The following is a 16738-nucleotide window of genomic DNA, read 5'->3' on the forward strand; positions in this document are numbered from 1 at the left end:
TTGAAGGTTTTACTGCTAATCTACAAAGCATTACATGGGCTTGCTCCTACCTATCTCTCTGATTTGGTCCTGCCGTACATACCTACACGTACGCTACGGTCACAAGACGCAGGCCTCCTAATTGTCCCTAGAATTTCTAAGCAAAGAGCTGGAGGCAGGGCTTTCTCCTATAGAGCTCAATTTTTATGGAATGGTCTGCCTACCCATGTGAGAGACGCAAACTCAGTCTCAACCTTTAAGTCTTTACTGGAGACTCATCTCTTCTTCAGTGGGTCCTTTGATTGAGTGTAGTCTGGCACAGGAGTGTGAAGGTCAACGGAAAGGCTCTGGAGCAACGAACCGCCCTTGCTGTCTCTGCTTGGCTGGTTCCCCTCTTTCCACTGGAATTGGTCTAGAACCACAAGGTGTATGTTCAGGTATTTGACTGTGCTATGCATTTTGTGTGACACGTCTATTTTGTCACAGTTTGCTCCAGCACTATTCCATTATAGTTTACTTGGAGCAACTACAGTGTTAAGGATCAAAGGGTTGGCAATGAGAGAGGTTGCTGAATTCAATCCTCAACCATGTATAGAAACGGTGCAGTGGGCACACAAACTCACTAGGATTGTGTGCTCATAGCATAAAACTCTAAAAGTAGTTTTGCCACTCCACTATGTCTGTTGTCAATGTTCAAATACATGACATTTTGATCTGTGCTCTATGGCCGGTTAGCTCAGTTGGTTAGAGCGTCGTGCTAATAACGCGAAGGTCGCGGGTTCGATACCCGTACTGGCCACTAACTTTTCCTTAGGCGAGTTGTGTATTTGGTACTGTATGCGCTGTATGTGTCATTAAATGCTGAAAGCAACTATGATTTACACAAATCATGTCTTAAAATACATCCCACCAGGGCTGTGCTGATTATTACATTTTGGGTAATGATTAATTGTCATGCAAATTGCCGCAGTTATTGTCATAATTGTAATTTTGGTTAAAATAAATGTTTTGAGCATGTAATGCATCATAATGCATCTTTGAAAATTCGCTACAACATACAGTGCCTTCAGAAGGTATCCACACCTCTTGACTATTTCCATATTTGGTTGTGTTACAGCCTGAATTTAATATTGATTAAATATAGATATTTTTGTCATTGGCCTACACACAATACCCCATAATGTCAAAGTGGAATTATGTTTTTCCAAATTAATTAAAAATGAAACTTTGCACATACACTGCTGCCTTCTAGTGGCCAAAATCTAAATTGAGCCTGGGCTGGAATAATACATTATGGCCTTTCTCTTGCATATTGTTATCCAACATAGATTCAGTGTGTAAATCAGCTAGAAAGATGTGTCTGCATCGAGTAATTGTCTCTGGCCCCCTCCCAGTTAGGGGGAGTGATGAGCTCTACAGCAGAGTCTAACAACTCAATCGCTGGTTGAAAACGGTTTTCTGCCCATCCCAAAAGATAGAATTTGTAGATAATTGGCCCTCTTTCTGGGACTCACTAAAAGTGGCAGTAATAAAGCCTCTCTTGAAAAAGCCAAACCTTGACCCAGAAAATATAAAAAACGATCGACCTATATCGAATCTTCCATTCCTCTCAAAATTTTTAGAAAAGGCTGTTGCACAGCAACTCAGTGCCTTCCTGAAGACAAACAATGTATACAAAATGTTTCAGTCTGGGTCTAGACCCCATCATAGCACTGAGACTGCACTTGTGAAGGTGGTAAATTACCTTTTAATGGCATCAGACCGAGGCTTTGCCTCTGTCCTCGTGCTCCTAGACCTTAGTGCTGCTTTTGATACCATCGATCACCATATTCTTTTGGAGAGATTGGAAACCCAAATTGGTCTACACGGACAAGTTCTGGCCTGGTTTAGATCTTATCTGTCGGAAAGATATCAGTTTGTCTCTGTGAATGGTTTGTCCTCTGACAAATCAAATGTAAATGTCGGTGTTCCTCAAGGTTCCGTTTTAGGACCACTATTGTTTTCACTATATATTTTACCTCTTGGGGATGTCATTCGAAAACATAATGTTAACTTTCACTGCTATGCGGATGACACACAGCTGTACATTTCAATGAAACATGGTGAAGCCCCAAAATTGCCATCGCTAGAAGCCTGTGTTCCAGACATAAGGAAGGGGATGGCTGCAAACGTTCTACTTTTAAACTCAGACAGAACAGAGATGCTTGTTCTAGGTCCCAAGAAACAAAGATATCTTCTGTTGAATCTGACAATTAATCTTAATAGTTGTACAGTCGTCTCTAAAAATAAAACTGTGAAGGACCTCGGCGTTACTCTGGACCTGATCTCTCTTTTGACGAACATATCAAGACTGTTTCAAGGACAGCTTTTTTCCATCTCCATAACATTGCAAAAATCAGAAACTTTCTGTCCCAAAATGATGCAGAAAAATGTATCCATGCTTTTGTTACTTCTAGGTTAGACTACTGCAATGCTCTACTTTCCGGCTACCTGGATAAAGCACTAAATAAACTTCAGTTAGTGCTAAATACGGCTGCTAGAATCCTGACTAGAACCAAAAAATTTGATCATATTACTCCAGTGCTAGCCTCCCGACACTGCCTTCCAGTCAAGGCAAGGGCTGATTTGAAGGTTTTACTGCTAATCTACAAAGCATTACATGGGCTTGCTCCTACCTATCTCTCTGATTTGGTCCTGCCGTACATACCTACACGTACGCTACGGTCACAAGACGCAGGCCTCCTAATTGTCCCTAGAATTTCTAAGCAAAGAGCTGGAGGCAGGGCTTTCTCCTATAGAGCTCAATTTTTATGGAATGGTCTGCCTACCCATGTGAGAGACGCAAACTCAGTCTCAACCTTTAAGTCTTTACTGGAGACTCATCTCTTCAGTGGGTCCTTTGATTGAGTGTAGTCTGGCACAGGAGTGTGAAGGTCAACGGAAAGGCTCTGGAGCAACGAACCGCCCTTGCTGTCTCTGCTTGGCTGGTTCCCCTCTTTCCACTGGAATTGGTCTAGAACCACAAGGTGTATGTTCAGGTATTTGACTGTGCTATGCATTTTGTGTGACACGTCTATTTTGTCACAGTTTGCTCCAGCACTATTCCATTATAGTTTACTTGGAGCAACTACAGTGTTAAGGATCAAAGGGTTGGCAATGAGAGAGGTTGCTGAATTCAATCCTCAACCATGTATAGAAACGGTGCAGTGGGCACACAAACTCACTAGGATTGTGTGCTCATAGCATAAAACTCTAAAAGTAGTTTTGCCACTCCACTATGTCTGTTGTCAATGTTCAAATACATGACATTTTGATCTGTGCTCTATGGCCGGTTAGCTCAGTTGGTTAGAGCGTCGTGCTAATAACGCGAAGGTCGCGGGTTCGATACCCGTACTGGCCACTAACTTTTCCTTAGGCGAGTTGTGTATTTGGTACTGTATGCGCTGTATGTGTCATTAAATGCTGAAAGCAACTATGATTTACACAAATCATGTCTTAAAATACATCCCACCAGGGCTGTGCTGATTATTACATTTTGGGTAATGATTAATTGTCATGCAAATTGCCGCAGTTATTGTCATAATTGTAATTTTGGTTAAAATAAATGTTTTGAGCATGTAATGCATCATAATGCATCTTTGAAAATTCGCTACAACATACAGTGCCTTCAGAAGGTATCCACACCTCTTGACTATTTCCATATTTGGTTGTGTTACAGCCTGAATTTAATATTGATTAAATATAGATATTTTTGTCATTGGCCTACACACAATACCCCATAATGTCAAAGTGGAATTATGTTTTTCCAAATTAATTAAAAATGAAACTTTGCACATACACTGCTGCCTTCTAGTGGCCAAAATCTAAATTGAGCCTGGGCTGGAATAATACATTATGGCCTTTCTCTTGCATATTGTTATCCAACATAGATTCAGTGTGTAAATCAGCTAGAAAGATGTGTCTGCATCGAGTAATTGTCTCTGGCCCCCTCCCAGTTAGGGGGAGTGATGAGCTCTACAGCAGAGTCTAACAACTCAATCGCTGGTTGAAAACGGTTTTCTGCCCATCCCAAAAGATAGAATTTGTAGATAATTGGCCCTCTTTCTGGGACTCACTAAAAGTGGCAGTAATAAAGCCTCTCTTGAAAAAGCCAAACCTTGACCCAGAAAATATAAAAACGATCGACCTATATCGAATCTTCCATTCCTCTCAAAATTTTTAGAAAAGGCTGTTGCACAGCAACTCAGTGCCTTCCTGAAGACAAACAATGTATACAAAATGTTTCAGTCTGGGTCTAGACCCCATCATAGCACTGAGACTGCACTTGTGAAGGTGGTAAATTACCTTTTAATGGCATCAGACCGAGGCTTTGCCTCTGTCCTCGTGCTCCTAGACCTTAGTGCTGCTTTTGATACCATCGATCACCATATTCTTTTGGAGAGATTGGAAACCCAAATTGGTCTACACGGACAAGTTCTGGCCTGGTTTAGATCTTATCTGTCGGAAAGATATCAGTTTGTCTCTGTGAATGGTTTGTCCTCTGACAAATCAAATGTAAATGTCGGTGTTCCTCAAGGTTCCGTTTTAGGACCACTATTGTTTTCACTATATATTTTACCTCTTGGGGATGTCATTCGAAAACATAATGTTAACTTTCACTGCTATGCGGATGACACACAGCTGTACATTTCAATGAAACATGGTGAAGCCCCAAAATTGCCATCGCTAGAAGCCTGTGTTCCAGACATAAGGAAGGGGATGGCTGCAAACGTTCTACTTTTAAACTCAGACAGAACAGAGATGCTTGTTCTAGGTCCCAAGAAACAAAGATATCTTCTGTTGAATCTGACAATTAATCTTAATAGTTGTACAGTCGTCTCTAAAAATAAAACTGTGAAGGACCTCGGCGTTACTCTGGACCTGATCTCTCTTTTGACGAACATATCAAGACTGTTTCAAGGACAGCTTTTTTCCATCTCCATAACATTGCAAAAATCAGAAACTTTCTGTCCCAAAATGATGCAGAAAAATGTATCCATGCTTTTGTTACTTCTAGGTTAGACTACTGCAATGCTCTACTTTCCGGCTACCTGGATAAAGCACTAAATAAACTTCAGTTAGTGCTAAATACGGCTGCTAGAATCCTGACTAGAACCAAAAAATTTGATCATATTACTCCAGTGCTAGCCTCCCGACACTGCCTTCCAGTCAAGGCAAGGGCTGATTTGAAGGTTTTACTGCTAATCTACAAAGCATTACATGGGCTTGCTCCTACCTATCTCTCTGATTTGGTCCTGCCGTACATACCTACACGTACGCTACGGTCACAAGACGCAGGCCTCCTAATTGTCCCTAGAATTTCTAAGCAAAGAGCTGGAGGCAGGGCTTTCTCCTATAGAGCTCAATTTTTATGGAATGGTCTGCCTACCCATGTGAGAGACGCAAACTCAGTCTCAACCTTTAAGTCTTTACTGGAGACTCATCTCTTCAGTGGGTCCTTTGATTGAGTGTAGTCTGGCACAGGAGTGTGAAGGTCAACGGAAAGGCTCTGGAGCAACGAACCGCCCTTGCTGTCTCTGCTTGGCTGGTTCCCCTCTTTCCACTGGAATTGGTCTAGAACCACAAGGTGTATGTTCAGGTATTTGACTGTGCTATGCATTTTGTGTGACACGTCTATTTTGTCACAGTTTGCTCCAGCACTATTCCATTATAGTTTACTTGGAGCAACTACAGTGTTAAGGATCAAAGGGTTGGCAATGAGAGAGGTTGCTGAATTCAATCCTCAACCATGTATAGAAACGGTGCAGTGGGCACACAAACTCACTAGGATTGTGTGCTCATAGCATAAAACTCTAAAAGTAGTTTTGCCACTCCACTATGTCTGTTGTCAATGTTCAAATACATGACATTTTGATCTGTGCTCTATGGCCGGTTAGCTCAGTTGGTTAGAGCGTCGTGCTAATAACGCGAAGGTCGCGGGTTCGATACCCGTACTGGCCACTAACTTTTCCTTAGGCGAGTTGTGTATTTGGTACTGTATGCGCTGTATGTGTCATTAAATGCTGAAAGCAACTATGATTTACACAAATCATGTCTTAAAATACATCCCACCAGGGCTGTGCTGATTATTACATTTTGGGTAATGATTAATTGTCATGCAAATTGCCGCAGTTATTGTCATAATTGTAATTTTGGTTAAAATAAATGTTTTGAGCATGTAATGCATCATAATGCATCTTTGAAAATTCGCTACAACATACAGTGCCTTCAGAAGGTATCCACACCTCTTGACTATTTCCATATTTGGTTGTGTTACAGCCTGAATTTAATATTGATTAAATATAGATATTTTTGTCATTGGCCTACACACAATACCCCATAATGTCAAAGTGGAATTATGTTTTTCCAAATTAATTAAAAATGAAACTTTGCACATACACTGCTGCCTTCTAGTGGCCAAAATCTAAATTGAGCCTGGGCTGGAATAATACATTATGGCCTTTCTCTTGCATATTGTTATCCAACATAGATTCAGTGTGTAAATCAGCTAGAAAGATGTGTCTGCATCGAGTAATTGTCTCTGGCCCCCTCCCAGTTAGGGGGAGTGATGAGCTCTACAGCAGAGTCTAACAACTCAATCGCTGGTTGAAAACGGTTTTCTGCCCATCCCAAAAGATAGAATTTGTAGATAATTGGCCCTCTTTCTGGGACTCACTAAAAGTGGCAGTAATAAAGCCTCTCTTGAAAAAGCCAAACCTTGACCCAGAAAATATAAAAAACGATCGACCTATATCGAATCTTCCATTCCTCTCAAAATTTTTAGAAAAGGCTGTTGCACAGCAACTCAGTGCCTTCCTGAAGACAAACAATGTATACAAAATGTTTCAGTCTGGGTCTAGACCCCATCATAGCACTGAGACTGCACTTGTGAAGGTGGTAAATTACCTTTTAATGGCATCAGACCGAGGCTTTGCCTCTGTCCTCGTGCTCCTAGACCTTAGTGCTGCTTTTGATACCATCGATCACCATATTCTTTTGGAGAGATTGGAAACCCAAATTGGTCTACACGGACAAGTTCTGGCCTGGTTTAGATCTTATCTGTCGGAAAGATATCAGTTTGTCTCTGTGAATGGTTTGTCCTCTGACAAATCAAATGTAAATGTCGGTGTTCCTCAAGGTTCCGTTTTAGGACCACTATTGTTTTCACTATATATTTTACCTCTTGGGGATGTCATTCGAAAACATAATGTTAACTTTCACTGCTATGCGGATGACACACAGCTGTACATTTCAATGAAACATGGTGAAGCCCCAAAATTGCCATCGCTAGAAGCCTGTGTTCCAGACATAAGGAAGGGGATGGCTGCAAACGTTCTACTTTTAAACTCAGACAGAACAGAGATGCTTGTTCTAGGTCCCAAGAAACAAAGATATCTTCTGTTGAATCTGACAATTAATCTTAATAGTTGTACAGTCGTCTCTAAAAATAAAACTGTGAAGGACCTCGGCGTTACTCTGGACCTGATCTCTCTTTTGACGAACATATCAAGACTGTTTCAAGGACAGCTTTTTTCCATCTCCATAACATTGCAAAAATCAGAAACTTTCTGTCCCAAAATGATGCAGAAAAATGTATCCATGCTTTTGTTACTTCTAGGTTAGACTACTGCAATGCTCTACTTTCCGGCTACCTGGATAAAGCACTAAATAAACTTCAGTTAGTGCTAAATACGGCTGCTAGAATCCTGACTAGAACCAAAAAATTTGATCATATTACTCCAGTGCTAGCCTCCCGACACTGCCTTCCAGTCAAGGCAAGGGCTGATTTGAAGGTTTTACTGCTAATCTACAAAGCATTACATGGGCTTGCTCCTACCTATCTCTCTGATTTGGTCCTGCCGTACATACCTACACGTACGCTACGGTCACAAGACGCAGGCCTCCTAATTGTCCCTAGAATTTCTAAGCAAAGAGCTGGAGGCAGGGCTTTCTCCTATAGAGCTCAATTTTTATGGAATGGTCTGCCTACCCATGTGAGAGACGCAAACTCAGTCTCAACCTTTAAGTCTTTACTGGAGACTCATCTCTTCAGTGGGTCCTTTGATTGAGTGTAGTCTGGCACAGGAGTGTGAAGGTCAACGGAAAGGCTCTGGAGCAACGAACCGCCCTTGCTGTCTCTGCTTGGCTGGTTCCCCTCTTTCCACTGGAATTGGTCTAGAACCACAAGGTGTATGTTCAGGTATTTGACTGTGCTATGCATTTTGTGTGACACGTCTATTTTGTCACAGTTTGCTCCAGCACTATTCCATTATAGTTTACTTGGAGCAACTACAGTGTTAAGGATCAAAGGGTTGGCAATGAGAGAGGTTGCTGAATTCAATCCTCAACCATGTATAGAAACGGTGCAGTGGGCACACAAACTCACTAGGATTGTGTGCTCATAGCATAAAACTCTAAAAGTAGTTTTGCCACTCCACTATGTCTGTTGTCAATGTTCAAATACATGACATTTTGATCTGTGCTCTATGGCCGGTTAGCTCAGTTGGTTAGAGCGTCGTGCTAATAACGCGAAGGTCGCGGGTTCGATACCCGTACTGGCCACTAACTTTTCCTTAGGCGAGTTGTGTATTTGGTACTGTATGCGCTGTATGTGTCATTAAATGCTGAAAGCAAATCATGATTTACACAAATCATGTCTTAAAATACATCCCACCAGGGCTGTGCTGATTATTACATTTTGGGTAATGATTAATTGTCATGCAAATTGCCGCAGTTATTGTCATAATTGTAATTTTGGTTAAAATAAATGTTTTGAGCATGTAATGCATCATAATGCATCTTTGAAAATTCGCTACAACATACAGTGCCTTCAGAAGGTATCCACACCTCTTGACTATTTCCATATTTGGTTGTGTTACAGCCTGAATTTAATATTGATTAAATATAGATATTTTTGTCATTGGCCTACACACAATACCCCATAATGTCAAAGTGGAATTATGTTTTTCCAAATTAATTAAAAATGAAACTTTGCACATACACTGCTGCCTTCTAGTGGCCAAAATCTAAATTGAGCCTGGGCTGGAATAATACATTATGGCCTTTCTCTTGCATATTGTTATCCAACATAGATTCAGTGTGTAAATCAGCTAGAAAGATGTGTCTGCATCGAGTAATTGTCTCTGGCCCCCTCCCAGTTAGGGGGAGTGATGAGCTCTACAGCAGAGTCTAACAACTCAATCGCTGGTTGAAAACGGTTTTCTGCCCATCCCAAAAGATAGAATTTGTAGATAATTGGCCCTCTTTCTGGGACTCACTAAAAGTGGCAGTAATAAAGCCTCTCTTGAAAAAGCCAAACCTTGACCCAGAAAATATAAAAACGATCGACCTATATCGAATCTTCCATTCCTCTCAAAATTTTTAGAAAAGGCTGTTGCACAGCAACTCAGTGCCTTCCTGAAGACAAACAATGTATACAAAATGTTTCAGTCTGGGTCTAGACCCCATCATAGCACTGAGACTGCACTTGTGAAGGTGGTAAATTACCTTTTAATGGCATCAGACCGAGGCTTTGCCTCTGTCCTCGTGCTCCTAGACCTTAGTGCTGCTTTTGATACCATCGATCACCATATTCTTTTGGAGAGATTGGAAACCCAAATTGGTCTACACGGACAAGTTCTGGCCTGGTTTAGATCTTATCTGTCGGAAAGATATCAGTTTGTCTCTGTGAATGGTTTGTCCTCTGACAAATCAAATGTAAATGTCGGTGTTCCTCAAGGTTCCGTTTTAGGACCACTATTGTTTTCACTATATATTTTACCTCTTGGGGATGTCATTCGAAAACATAATGTTAACTTTCACTGCTATGCGGATGACACACAGCTGTACATTTCAATGAAACATGGTGAAGCCCCAAAATTGCCATCGCTAGAAGCCTGTGTTCCAGACATAAGGAAGGGGATGGCTGCAAACGTTCTACTTTTAAACTCAGACAGAACAGAGATGCTTGTTCTAGGTCCCAAGAAACAAAGATATCTTCTGTTGAATCTGACAATTAATCTTAATAGTTGTACAGTCGTCTCTAAAAATAAAACTGTGAAGGACCTCGGCGTTACTCTGGACCTGATCTCTCTTTTGACGAACATATCAAGACTGTTTCAAGGACAGCTTTTTTCCATCTCCATAACATTGCAAAAATCAGAAACTTTCTGTCCCAAAATGATGCAGAAAAATGTATCCATGCTTTTGTTACTTCTAGGTTAGACTACTGCAATGCTCTACTTTCCGGCTACCTGGATAAAGCACTAAATAAACTTCAGTTAGTGCTAAATACGGCTGCTAGAATCCTGACTAGAACCAAAAAATTTGATCATATTACTCCAGTGCTAGCCTCCCGACACTGCCTTCCAGTCAAGGCAAGGGCTGATTTGAAGGTTTTACTGCTAATCTACAAAGCATTACATGGGCTTGCTCCTACCTATCTCTCTGATTTGGTCCTGCCGTACATACCTACACGTACGCTACGGTCACAAGACGCAGGCCTCCTAATTGTCCCTAGAATTTCTAAGCAAAGAGCTGGAGGCAGGGCTTTCTCCTATAGAGCTCAATTTTTATGGAATGGTCTGCCTACCCATGTGAGAGACGCAAACTCAGTCTCAACCTTTAAGTCTTTACTGGAGACTCATCTCTTCAGTGGGTCCTTTGATTGAGTGTAGTCTGGCACAGGAGTGTGAAGGTCAACGGAAAGGCTCTGGAGCAACGAACCGCCCTTGCTGTCTCTGCTTGGCTGGTTCCCCTCTTTCCACTGGAATTGGTCTAGAACCACAAGGTGTATGTTCAGGTATTTGACTGTGCTATGCATTTTGTGTGACACGTCTATTTTGTCACAGTTTGCTCCAGCACTATTCCATTATAGTTTACTTGGAGCAACTACAGTGTTAAGGATCAAAGGGTTGGCAATGAGAGAGGTTGCTGAATTCAATCCTCAACCATGTATAGAAACGGTGCAGTGGGCACACAAACTCACTAGGATTGTGTGCTCATAGCATAAAACTCTAAAAGTAGTTTTGCCACTCCACTATGTCTGTTGTCAATGTTCAAATACATGACATTTTGATCTGTGCTCTATGGCCGGTTAGCTCAGTTGGTTAGAGCGTCGTGCTAATAACGCGAAGGTCGCGGGTTCGATACCCGTACTGGCCACTAACTTTTCCTTAGGCGAGTTGTGTATTTGGTACTGTATGCGCTGTATGTGTCATTAAATGCTGAAAGCAACTATGATTTACACAAATCATGTCTTAAAATACATCCCACCAGGGCTGTGCTGATTATTACATTTTGGGTAATGATTAATTGTCATGCAAATTGCCGCAGTTATTGTCATAATTGTAATTTTGGTTAAAATAAATGTTTTGAGCATGTAATGCATCATAATGCATCTTTGAAAATTCGCTACAACATACAGTGCCTTCAGAAGGTATCCACACCTCTTGACTATTTCCATATTTGGTTGTGTTACAGCCTGAATTTAATATTGATTAAATATAGATATTTTTGTCATTGGCCTACACACAATACCCCATAATGTCAAAGTGGAATTATGTTTTTCCAAATTAATTAAAAATGAAACTTTGCACATACACTGCTGCCTTCTAGTGGCCAAAATCTAAATTGAGCCTGGGCTGGAATAATACATTATGGCCTTTCTCTTGCATATTGTTATCCAACATAGATTCAGTGTGTAAATCAGCTAGAAAGATGTGTCTGCATCGAGTAATTGTCTCTGGCCCCCTCCCAGTTAGGGGGAGTGATGAGCTCTACAGCAGAGTCTAACAACTCAATCGCTGGTTGAAAACGGTTTTCTGCCCATCCCAAAAGATAGAATTTGTAGATAATTGGCCCTCTTTCTGGGACTCACTAAAAGTGGCAGTAATAAAGCCTCTCTTGAAAAAGCCAAACCTTGACCCAGAAAATATAAAAAACGATCGACCTATATCGAATCTTCCATTCCTCTCAAAATTTTTAGAAAAGGCTGTTGCACAGCAACTCAGTGCCTTCCTGAAGACAAACAATGTATACAAAATGTTTCAGTCTGGGTCTAGACCCCATCATAGCACTGAGACTGCACTTGTGAAGGTGGTAAATTACCTTTTAATGGCATCAGACCGAGGCTTTGCCTCTGTCCTCGTGCTCCTAGACCTTAGTGCTGCTTTTGATACCATCGATCACCATATTCTTTTGGAGAGATTGGAAACCCAAATTGGTCTACACGGACAAGTTCTGGCCTGGTTTAGATCTTATCTGTCGGAAAGATATCAGTTTGTCTCTGTGAATGGTTTGTCCTCTGACAAATCAAATGTAAATGTCGGTGTTCCTCAAGGTTCCGTTTTAGGACCACTATTGTTTTCACTATATATTTTACCTCTTGGGGATGTCATTCGAAAACATAATGTTAACTTTCACTGCTATGCGGATGACACACAGCTGTACATTTCAATGAAACATGGTGAAGCCCCAAAATTGCCATCGCTAGAAGCCTGTGTTCCAGACATAAGGAAGGGGATGGCTGCAAACGTTCTACTTTTAAACTCAGACAGAACAGAGATGCTTGTTCTAGGTCCCAAGAAACAAAGATATCTTCTGTTGAATCTGACAATTAATCTTAATAGTTGTACAGTCGTCTCTAAAAATAAAACTGTGAAGGACCTCGGCGTTACTCTGGACCTGATCTCTCTTTTGACGAACATATCAAGACTGTTTCAAGGACAGCTTTTTTCCATCTCCATAACATTGCAAAAATCAGAAACTTTCTGTCCCAAAATGATGCAGAAAAATGTATCCATGCTTTTGTTACTTCTAGGTTAGACTACTGCAATGCTCTACTTTCCGGCTACCTGGATAAAGCACTAAATAAACTTCAGTTAGTGCTAAATACGGCTGCTAGAATCCTGACTAGAACCAAAAAATTTGATCATATTACTCCAGTGCTAGCCTCCCGACACTGCCTTCCAGTCAAGGCAAGGGCTGATTTCAAGGTTTTACTGCTAATCTACAAAGCATTACATGGGCTTGCTCCTACCTATCTCTCTGATTTGGTCCTGCCGTACATACCTACACGTACGCTACGGTCACAAGACGCAGGCCTCCTAATTGTCCCTAGAATTTCTAAGCAAAGAGCTGGAGGCAGGGCTTTCTCCTATAGAGCTCAATTTTTATGGAATGGTCTGCCTACCCATGTGAGAGACGCAAACTCAGTCTCAACCTTTAAGTCTTTACTGGAGACTCATCTCTTCAGTGGGTCCTTTGATTGAGTGTAGTCTGGCACAGGAGTGTGAAGGTCAACGGAAAGGCTCTGGAGCAACGAACCGCCCTTGCTGTCTCTGCTTGGCTGGTTCCCCTCTTTCCACTGGAATTGGTCTAGAACCACAAGGTGTATGTTCAGGTATTTGACTGTGCTATGCATTTTGTGTGACACGTCTATTTTGTCACAGTTTGCTCCAGCACTATTCCATTATAGTTTACTTGGAGCAACTACAGTGTTAAGGATCAAAGGGTTGGCAATGAGAGAGGTTGCTGAATTCAATCCTCAACCATGTATAGAAACGGTGCAGTGGGCACACAAACTCACTAGGATTGTGTGCTCATAGCATAAAACTCTAAAAGTAGTTTTGCCACTCCACTATGTCTGTTGTCAATGTTCAAATACATGACATTTTGATCTGTGCTCTATGGCCGGTTAGCTCAGTTGGTTAGAGCGTCGTGCTAATAACGCGAAGGTCGCGGGTTCGATACCCGTACTGGCCACTAACTTTTCCTTAGGCGAGTTGTGTATTTGGTACTGTATGCGCTGTATGTGTCATTAAATGCTGAAAGCAACTATGATTTACACAAATCATGATTTACACAAATCATGTCTTAAAATACATCCCACCAGGGCTGTGCTGATTATTACATTTTGGGTAATGATTAATTGTCATGCAAATTGCCGCAGTTATTGTCATAATTGTAATTTTGGTTAAAATAAATGTTTTGAGCATGTAATGCATCATAATGCATCTTTGAAAATTCGCTACAACATACAGTGCCTTCAGAAGGTATCCACACCTCTTGACTATTTCCATATTTGGTTGTGTTACAGCCTGAATTTAATATTGATTAAATATAGATATTTTTGTCATTGGCCTACACACAATACCCCATAATGTCAAAGTGGAATTATGTTTTTCCAAATTAATTAAAAATGAAACTTTGCACATACACTGCTGCCTTCTAGTGGCCAAAATCTAAATTGAGCCTGGGCTGGAATAATACATTATGGCCTTTCTCTTGCATATTGTTATCCAACATAGATTCAGTGTGTAAATCAGCTAGAAAGATGTGTCTGCATCGAGTAATTGTCTCTGGCCCCCTCCCAGTTAGGGGGAGTGATGAGCTCTACAGCAGAGTCTAACAACTCAATCGCTGGTTGAAAACGGTTTTCTGCCCATCCCAAAAGATAGAATTTGTAGATAATTGGCCCTCTTTCTGGGACTCACTAAAAGTGGCAGTAATAAAGCCTCTCTTGAAAAAGCCAAACCTTGACCCAGAAAATATAAAAAACGATCGACCTATATCGAATCTTCCATTCCTCTCAAAATTTTTAGAAAAGGCTGTTGCACAGCAACTCAGTGCCTTCCTGAAGACAAACAATGTATACAAAATGTTTCAGTCTGGTTCTAGACCCCATCATAGCACTGAGACTGCACTTGTGAAGGTGGTAAATTACCTTTTAATGGCATCAGACCGAGGCTTTGCCTCTGTCCTCGTGCTCCTAGACCTTAGTGCTGCTTTTGATACCATCGATCACCATATTCTTTTGGAGAGATTGGAAACCCAAATTGGTCTACACGGACAAGTTCTGGCCTGGTTTAGATCTTATCTGTCGGAAAGATATCAGTTTGTCTCTGTGAATGGTTTGTCCTCTGACAAATCAAATGTAAATGTCGGTGTTCCTCAAGGTTCCGTTTTAGGACCACTATTGTTTTCACTATATATTTTACCTTTTGGGGATGTCATTCGAAAACATAATGTTAACTTTCACTGCTATGCGGATGACACACAGCTGTACATTTCAATGAAACATGGTGAAGCCCCCAAAATTGTTCCAGACATCTGCAAACGTAGAAAAACAGCCTGTGTATCTTCTGTTGAATCTGACATTAATCTTAATAGTTGAAGGGTGAAGGACCTGGCTCTGGACAAACAAGACTGTTTCAAGGACAGCTTTTTTCCATCTTTTGCAAAAATCAGAAACTTTCAAAATGACAGAAAAGATCCATGATGCTTGTTCTAGGTCCCAAAAGAAAATAAACAAAGATATCTTCTGTTGAATCTGACAATTAATCTTAATAGTTGTACAGTTTGGTCCTGTCTCTAAAACTGTGAAGACTCCGGCGTTATATCAAGACAGGCCTCCTAACATTGCAAAAATCAGAAACTTTCTGTCCCAAAATGATGCCCTAGAATTTGCTCTAAGCAAAATAAACTTCAGTTAGCTGGAGGACTAGAACCAAAACATTTGGCTTTCTTCCAGTCAAGGCAAGGGCTGATTTAAGGTTTTACTGCTAATCTACAAAGCATTTGAGCTTATGATTTGAATGGCTACTCACAAGACGCAGGCCTCCTAATTGTCCCTAGAATTTCTAAGCAAAGAGCTGGAGGCAGGGCTTTCTCATAGAGCTCAATTTTTATGGAATGGTCTGCCTACCCATGTGAGAGACGCAAACTCAGTCTCAACCTTTAAGTCTTTACTGGAGACTCATGCGGATGACACACAGCTGTACATTTCAATGAAACATGGTGAAGCCCCAAAATTGCCATCGCTAGAAGCCTGTGTTCCAGACATAAGGAAGGGGATGGCTGCAAACTTTCTAATTTTAAACTCATACAAGGGCAAATACAGCTATTGTCTGTACTGCCCAATCATATTAATTTGACCAATCAGAAACATGCTATACTCCTTGTATTCAGCTTTGTACTAAGCCTCCTTAGCGCAGTAGGTAGCGTGTCATTCTCATAATCTGACGGTCGTGAGTTCGATCCTCACAGGGGCATTGTTTTTTTCATGTACCTCTTTTTAGATTTTGCAAGATTGTATTACACATGCCCTATGCCAAAACAACTCCCATCCCTTAGCACGACGGCCAAGGAATTTACGTAGGAGAGAAATGCAAGATTAAGTAGAATCTATTACCTTGATCCTCAGTCTGTGTGACCTATTGACATTTTCAAAGTACAGTATGGACAAATACAATGTCTGTTTTAATGACTGTAACTGCCCACCAACTAGTTATATCTCAGATAGCCTGACCGATATGGCTTTTCTTCATCTGATTACATTACATTGGGGGGACAAAACCTACCGATACTGATATATCTCCCAATCTAGGCTAATCTTTTACAGTGGGGAAAAAATATATATACAGTGCCTTGCGAAAGTATTCGGCCCCCTTGAACTTTGCGACCTTTTGCCAAATTTCAGGCTTCAAACATAAAGATATAAAACTGTATTTTTTTGTGAAGAATCAACAACAAGTGGGACACAATCATGAAGTGGAATGACATTTATTGGATATTTCAAAAACATTTAACCAATCAAAAACTGACAAATTGGGCGTGCAAAATTATTCAGCCCCTTTACTTTCAGTGCAGCAAACTCTCTCCAGAAGTTCAGTTTTTAATTTATTTTTATTTCACCTTTATTTAACCAGGTAGGCTAGTT

General features: G+C 40.9%; 6 non-coding genes across 6 annotated transcripts; all 6 read left to right on the forward strand.

The window, feature by feature from the left end:
- Positions 1-704: 704 nt before the first annotated feature.
- Positions 705-778, forward strand: trnai-aau (transfer RNA isoleucine (anticodon AAU)). Its single transcript has one exon. It is a non-coding gene; the product is annotated as a tRNA-Ile (tRNA).
- Positions 779-3305: 2527 nt separating this feature from the next.
- On the forward strand, positions 3306-3379 carry trnai-aau (transfer RNA isoleucine (anticodon AAU)). Its single transcript has one exon. It is a non-coding gene; the product is annotated as a tRNA-Ile (tRNA).
- Positions 3380-5905: 2526 nt separating this feature from the next.
- Positions 5906-5979, forward strand: trnai-aau (transfer RNA isoleucine (anticodon AAU)). The gene has a single exon. It is a non-coding gene; the product is annotated as a tRNA-Ile (tRNA).
- A 2527-nt stretch (positions 5980-8506) lies between these two features.
- On the forward strand, positions 8507-8580 carry trnai-aau (transfer RNA isoleucine (anticodon AAU)). The gene has a single exon. It is a non-coding gene; the product is annotated as a tRNA-Ile (tRNA).
- Positions 8581-11107: 2527 nt separating this feature from the next.
- Positions 11108-11181, forward strand: trnai-aau (transfer RNA isoleucine (anticodon AAU)). The gene has a single exon. It is a non-coding gene; the product is annotated as a tRNA-Ile (tRNA).
- A 2527-nt stretch (positions 11182-13708) lies between these two features.
- Positions 13709-13782, forward strand: trnai-aau (transfer RNA isoleucine (anticodon AAU)). The gene has a single exon. It is a non-coding gene; the product is annotated as a tRNA-Ile (tRNA).
- The last annotated feature ends 2956 nt before the right edge of the window (positions 13783-16738 follow it).

This window comes from Oncorhynchus masou, chromosome 17 (assembly GCF_036934945.1).
Source record: "Oncorhynchus masou masou isolate Uvic2021 chromosome 17, UVic_Omas_1.1, whole genome shotgun sequence".
Taxonomy (NCBI): Eukaryota; Metazoa; Chordata; class Actinopteri; order Salmoniformes; family Salmonidae; genus Oncorhynchus; species Oncorhynchus masou.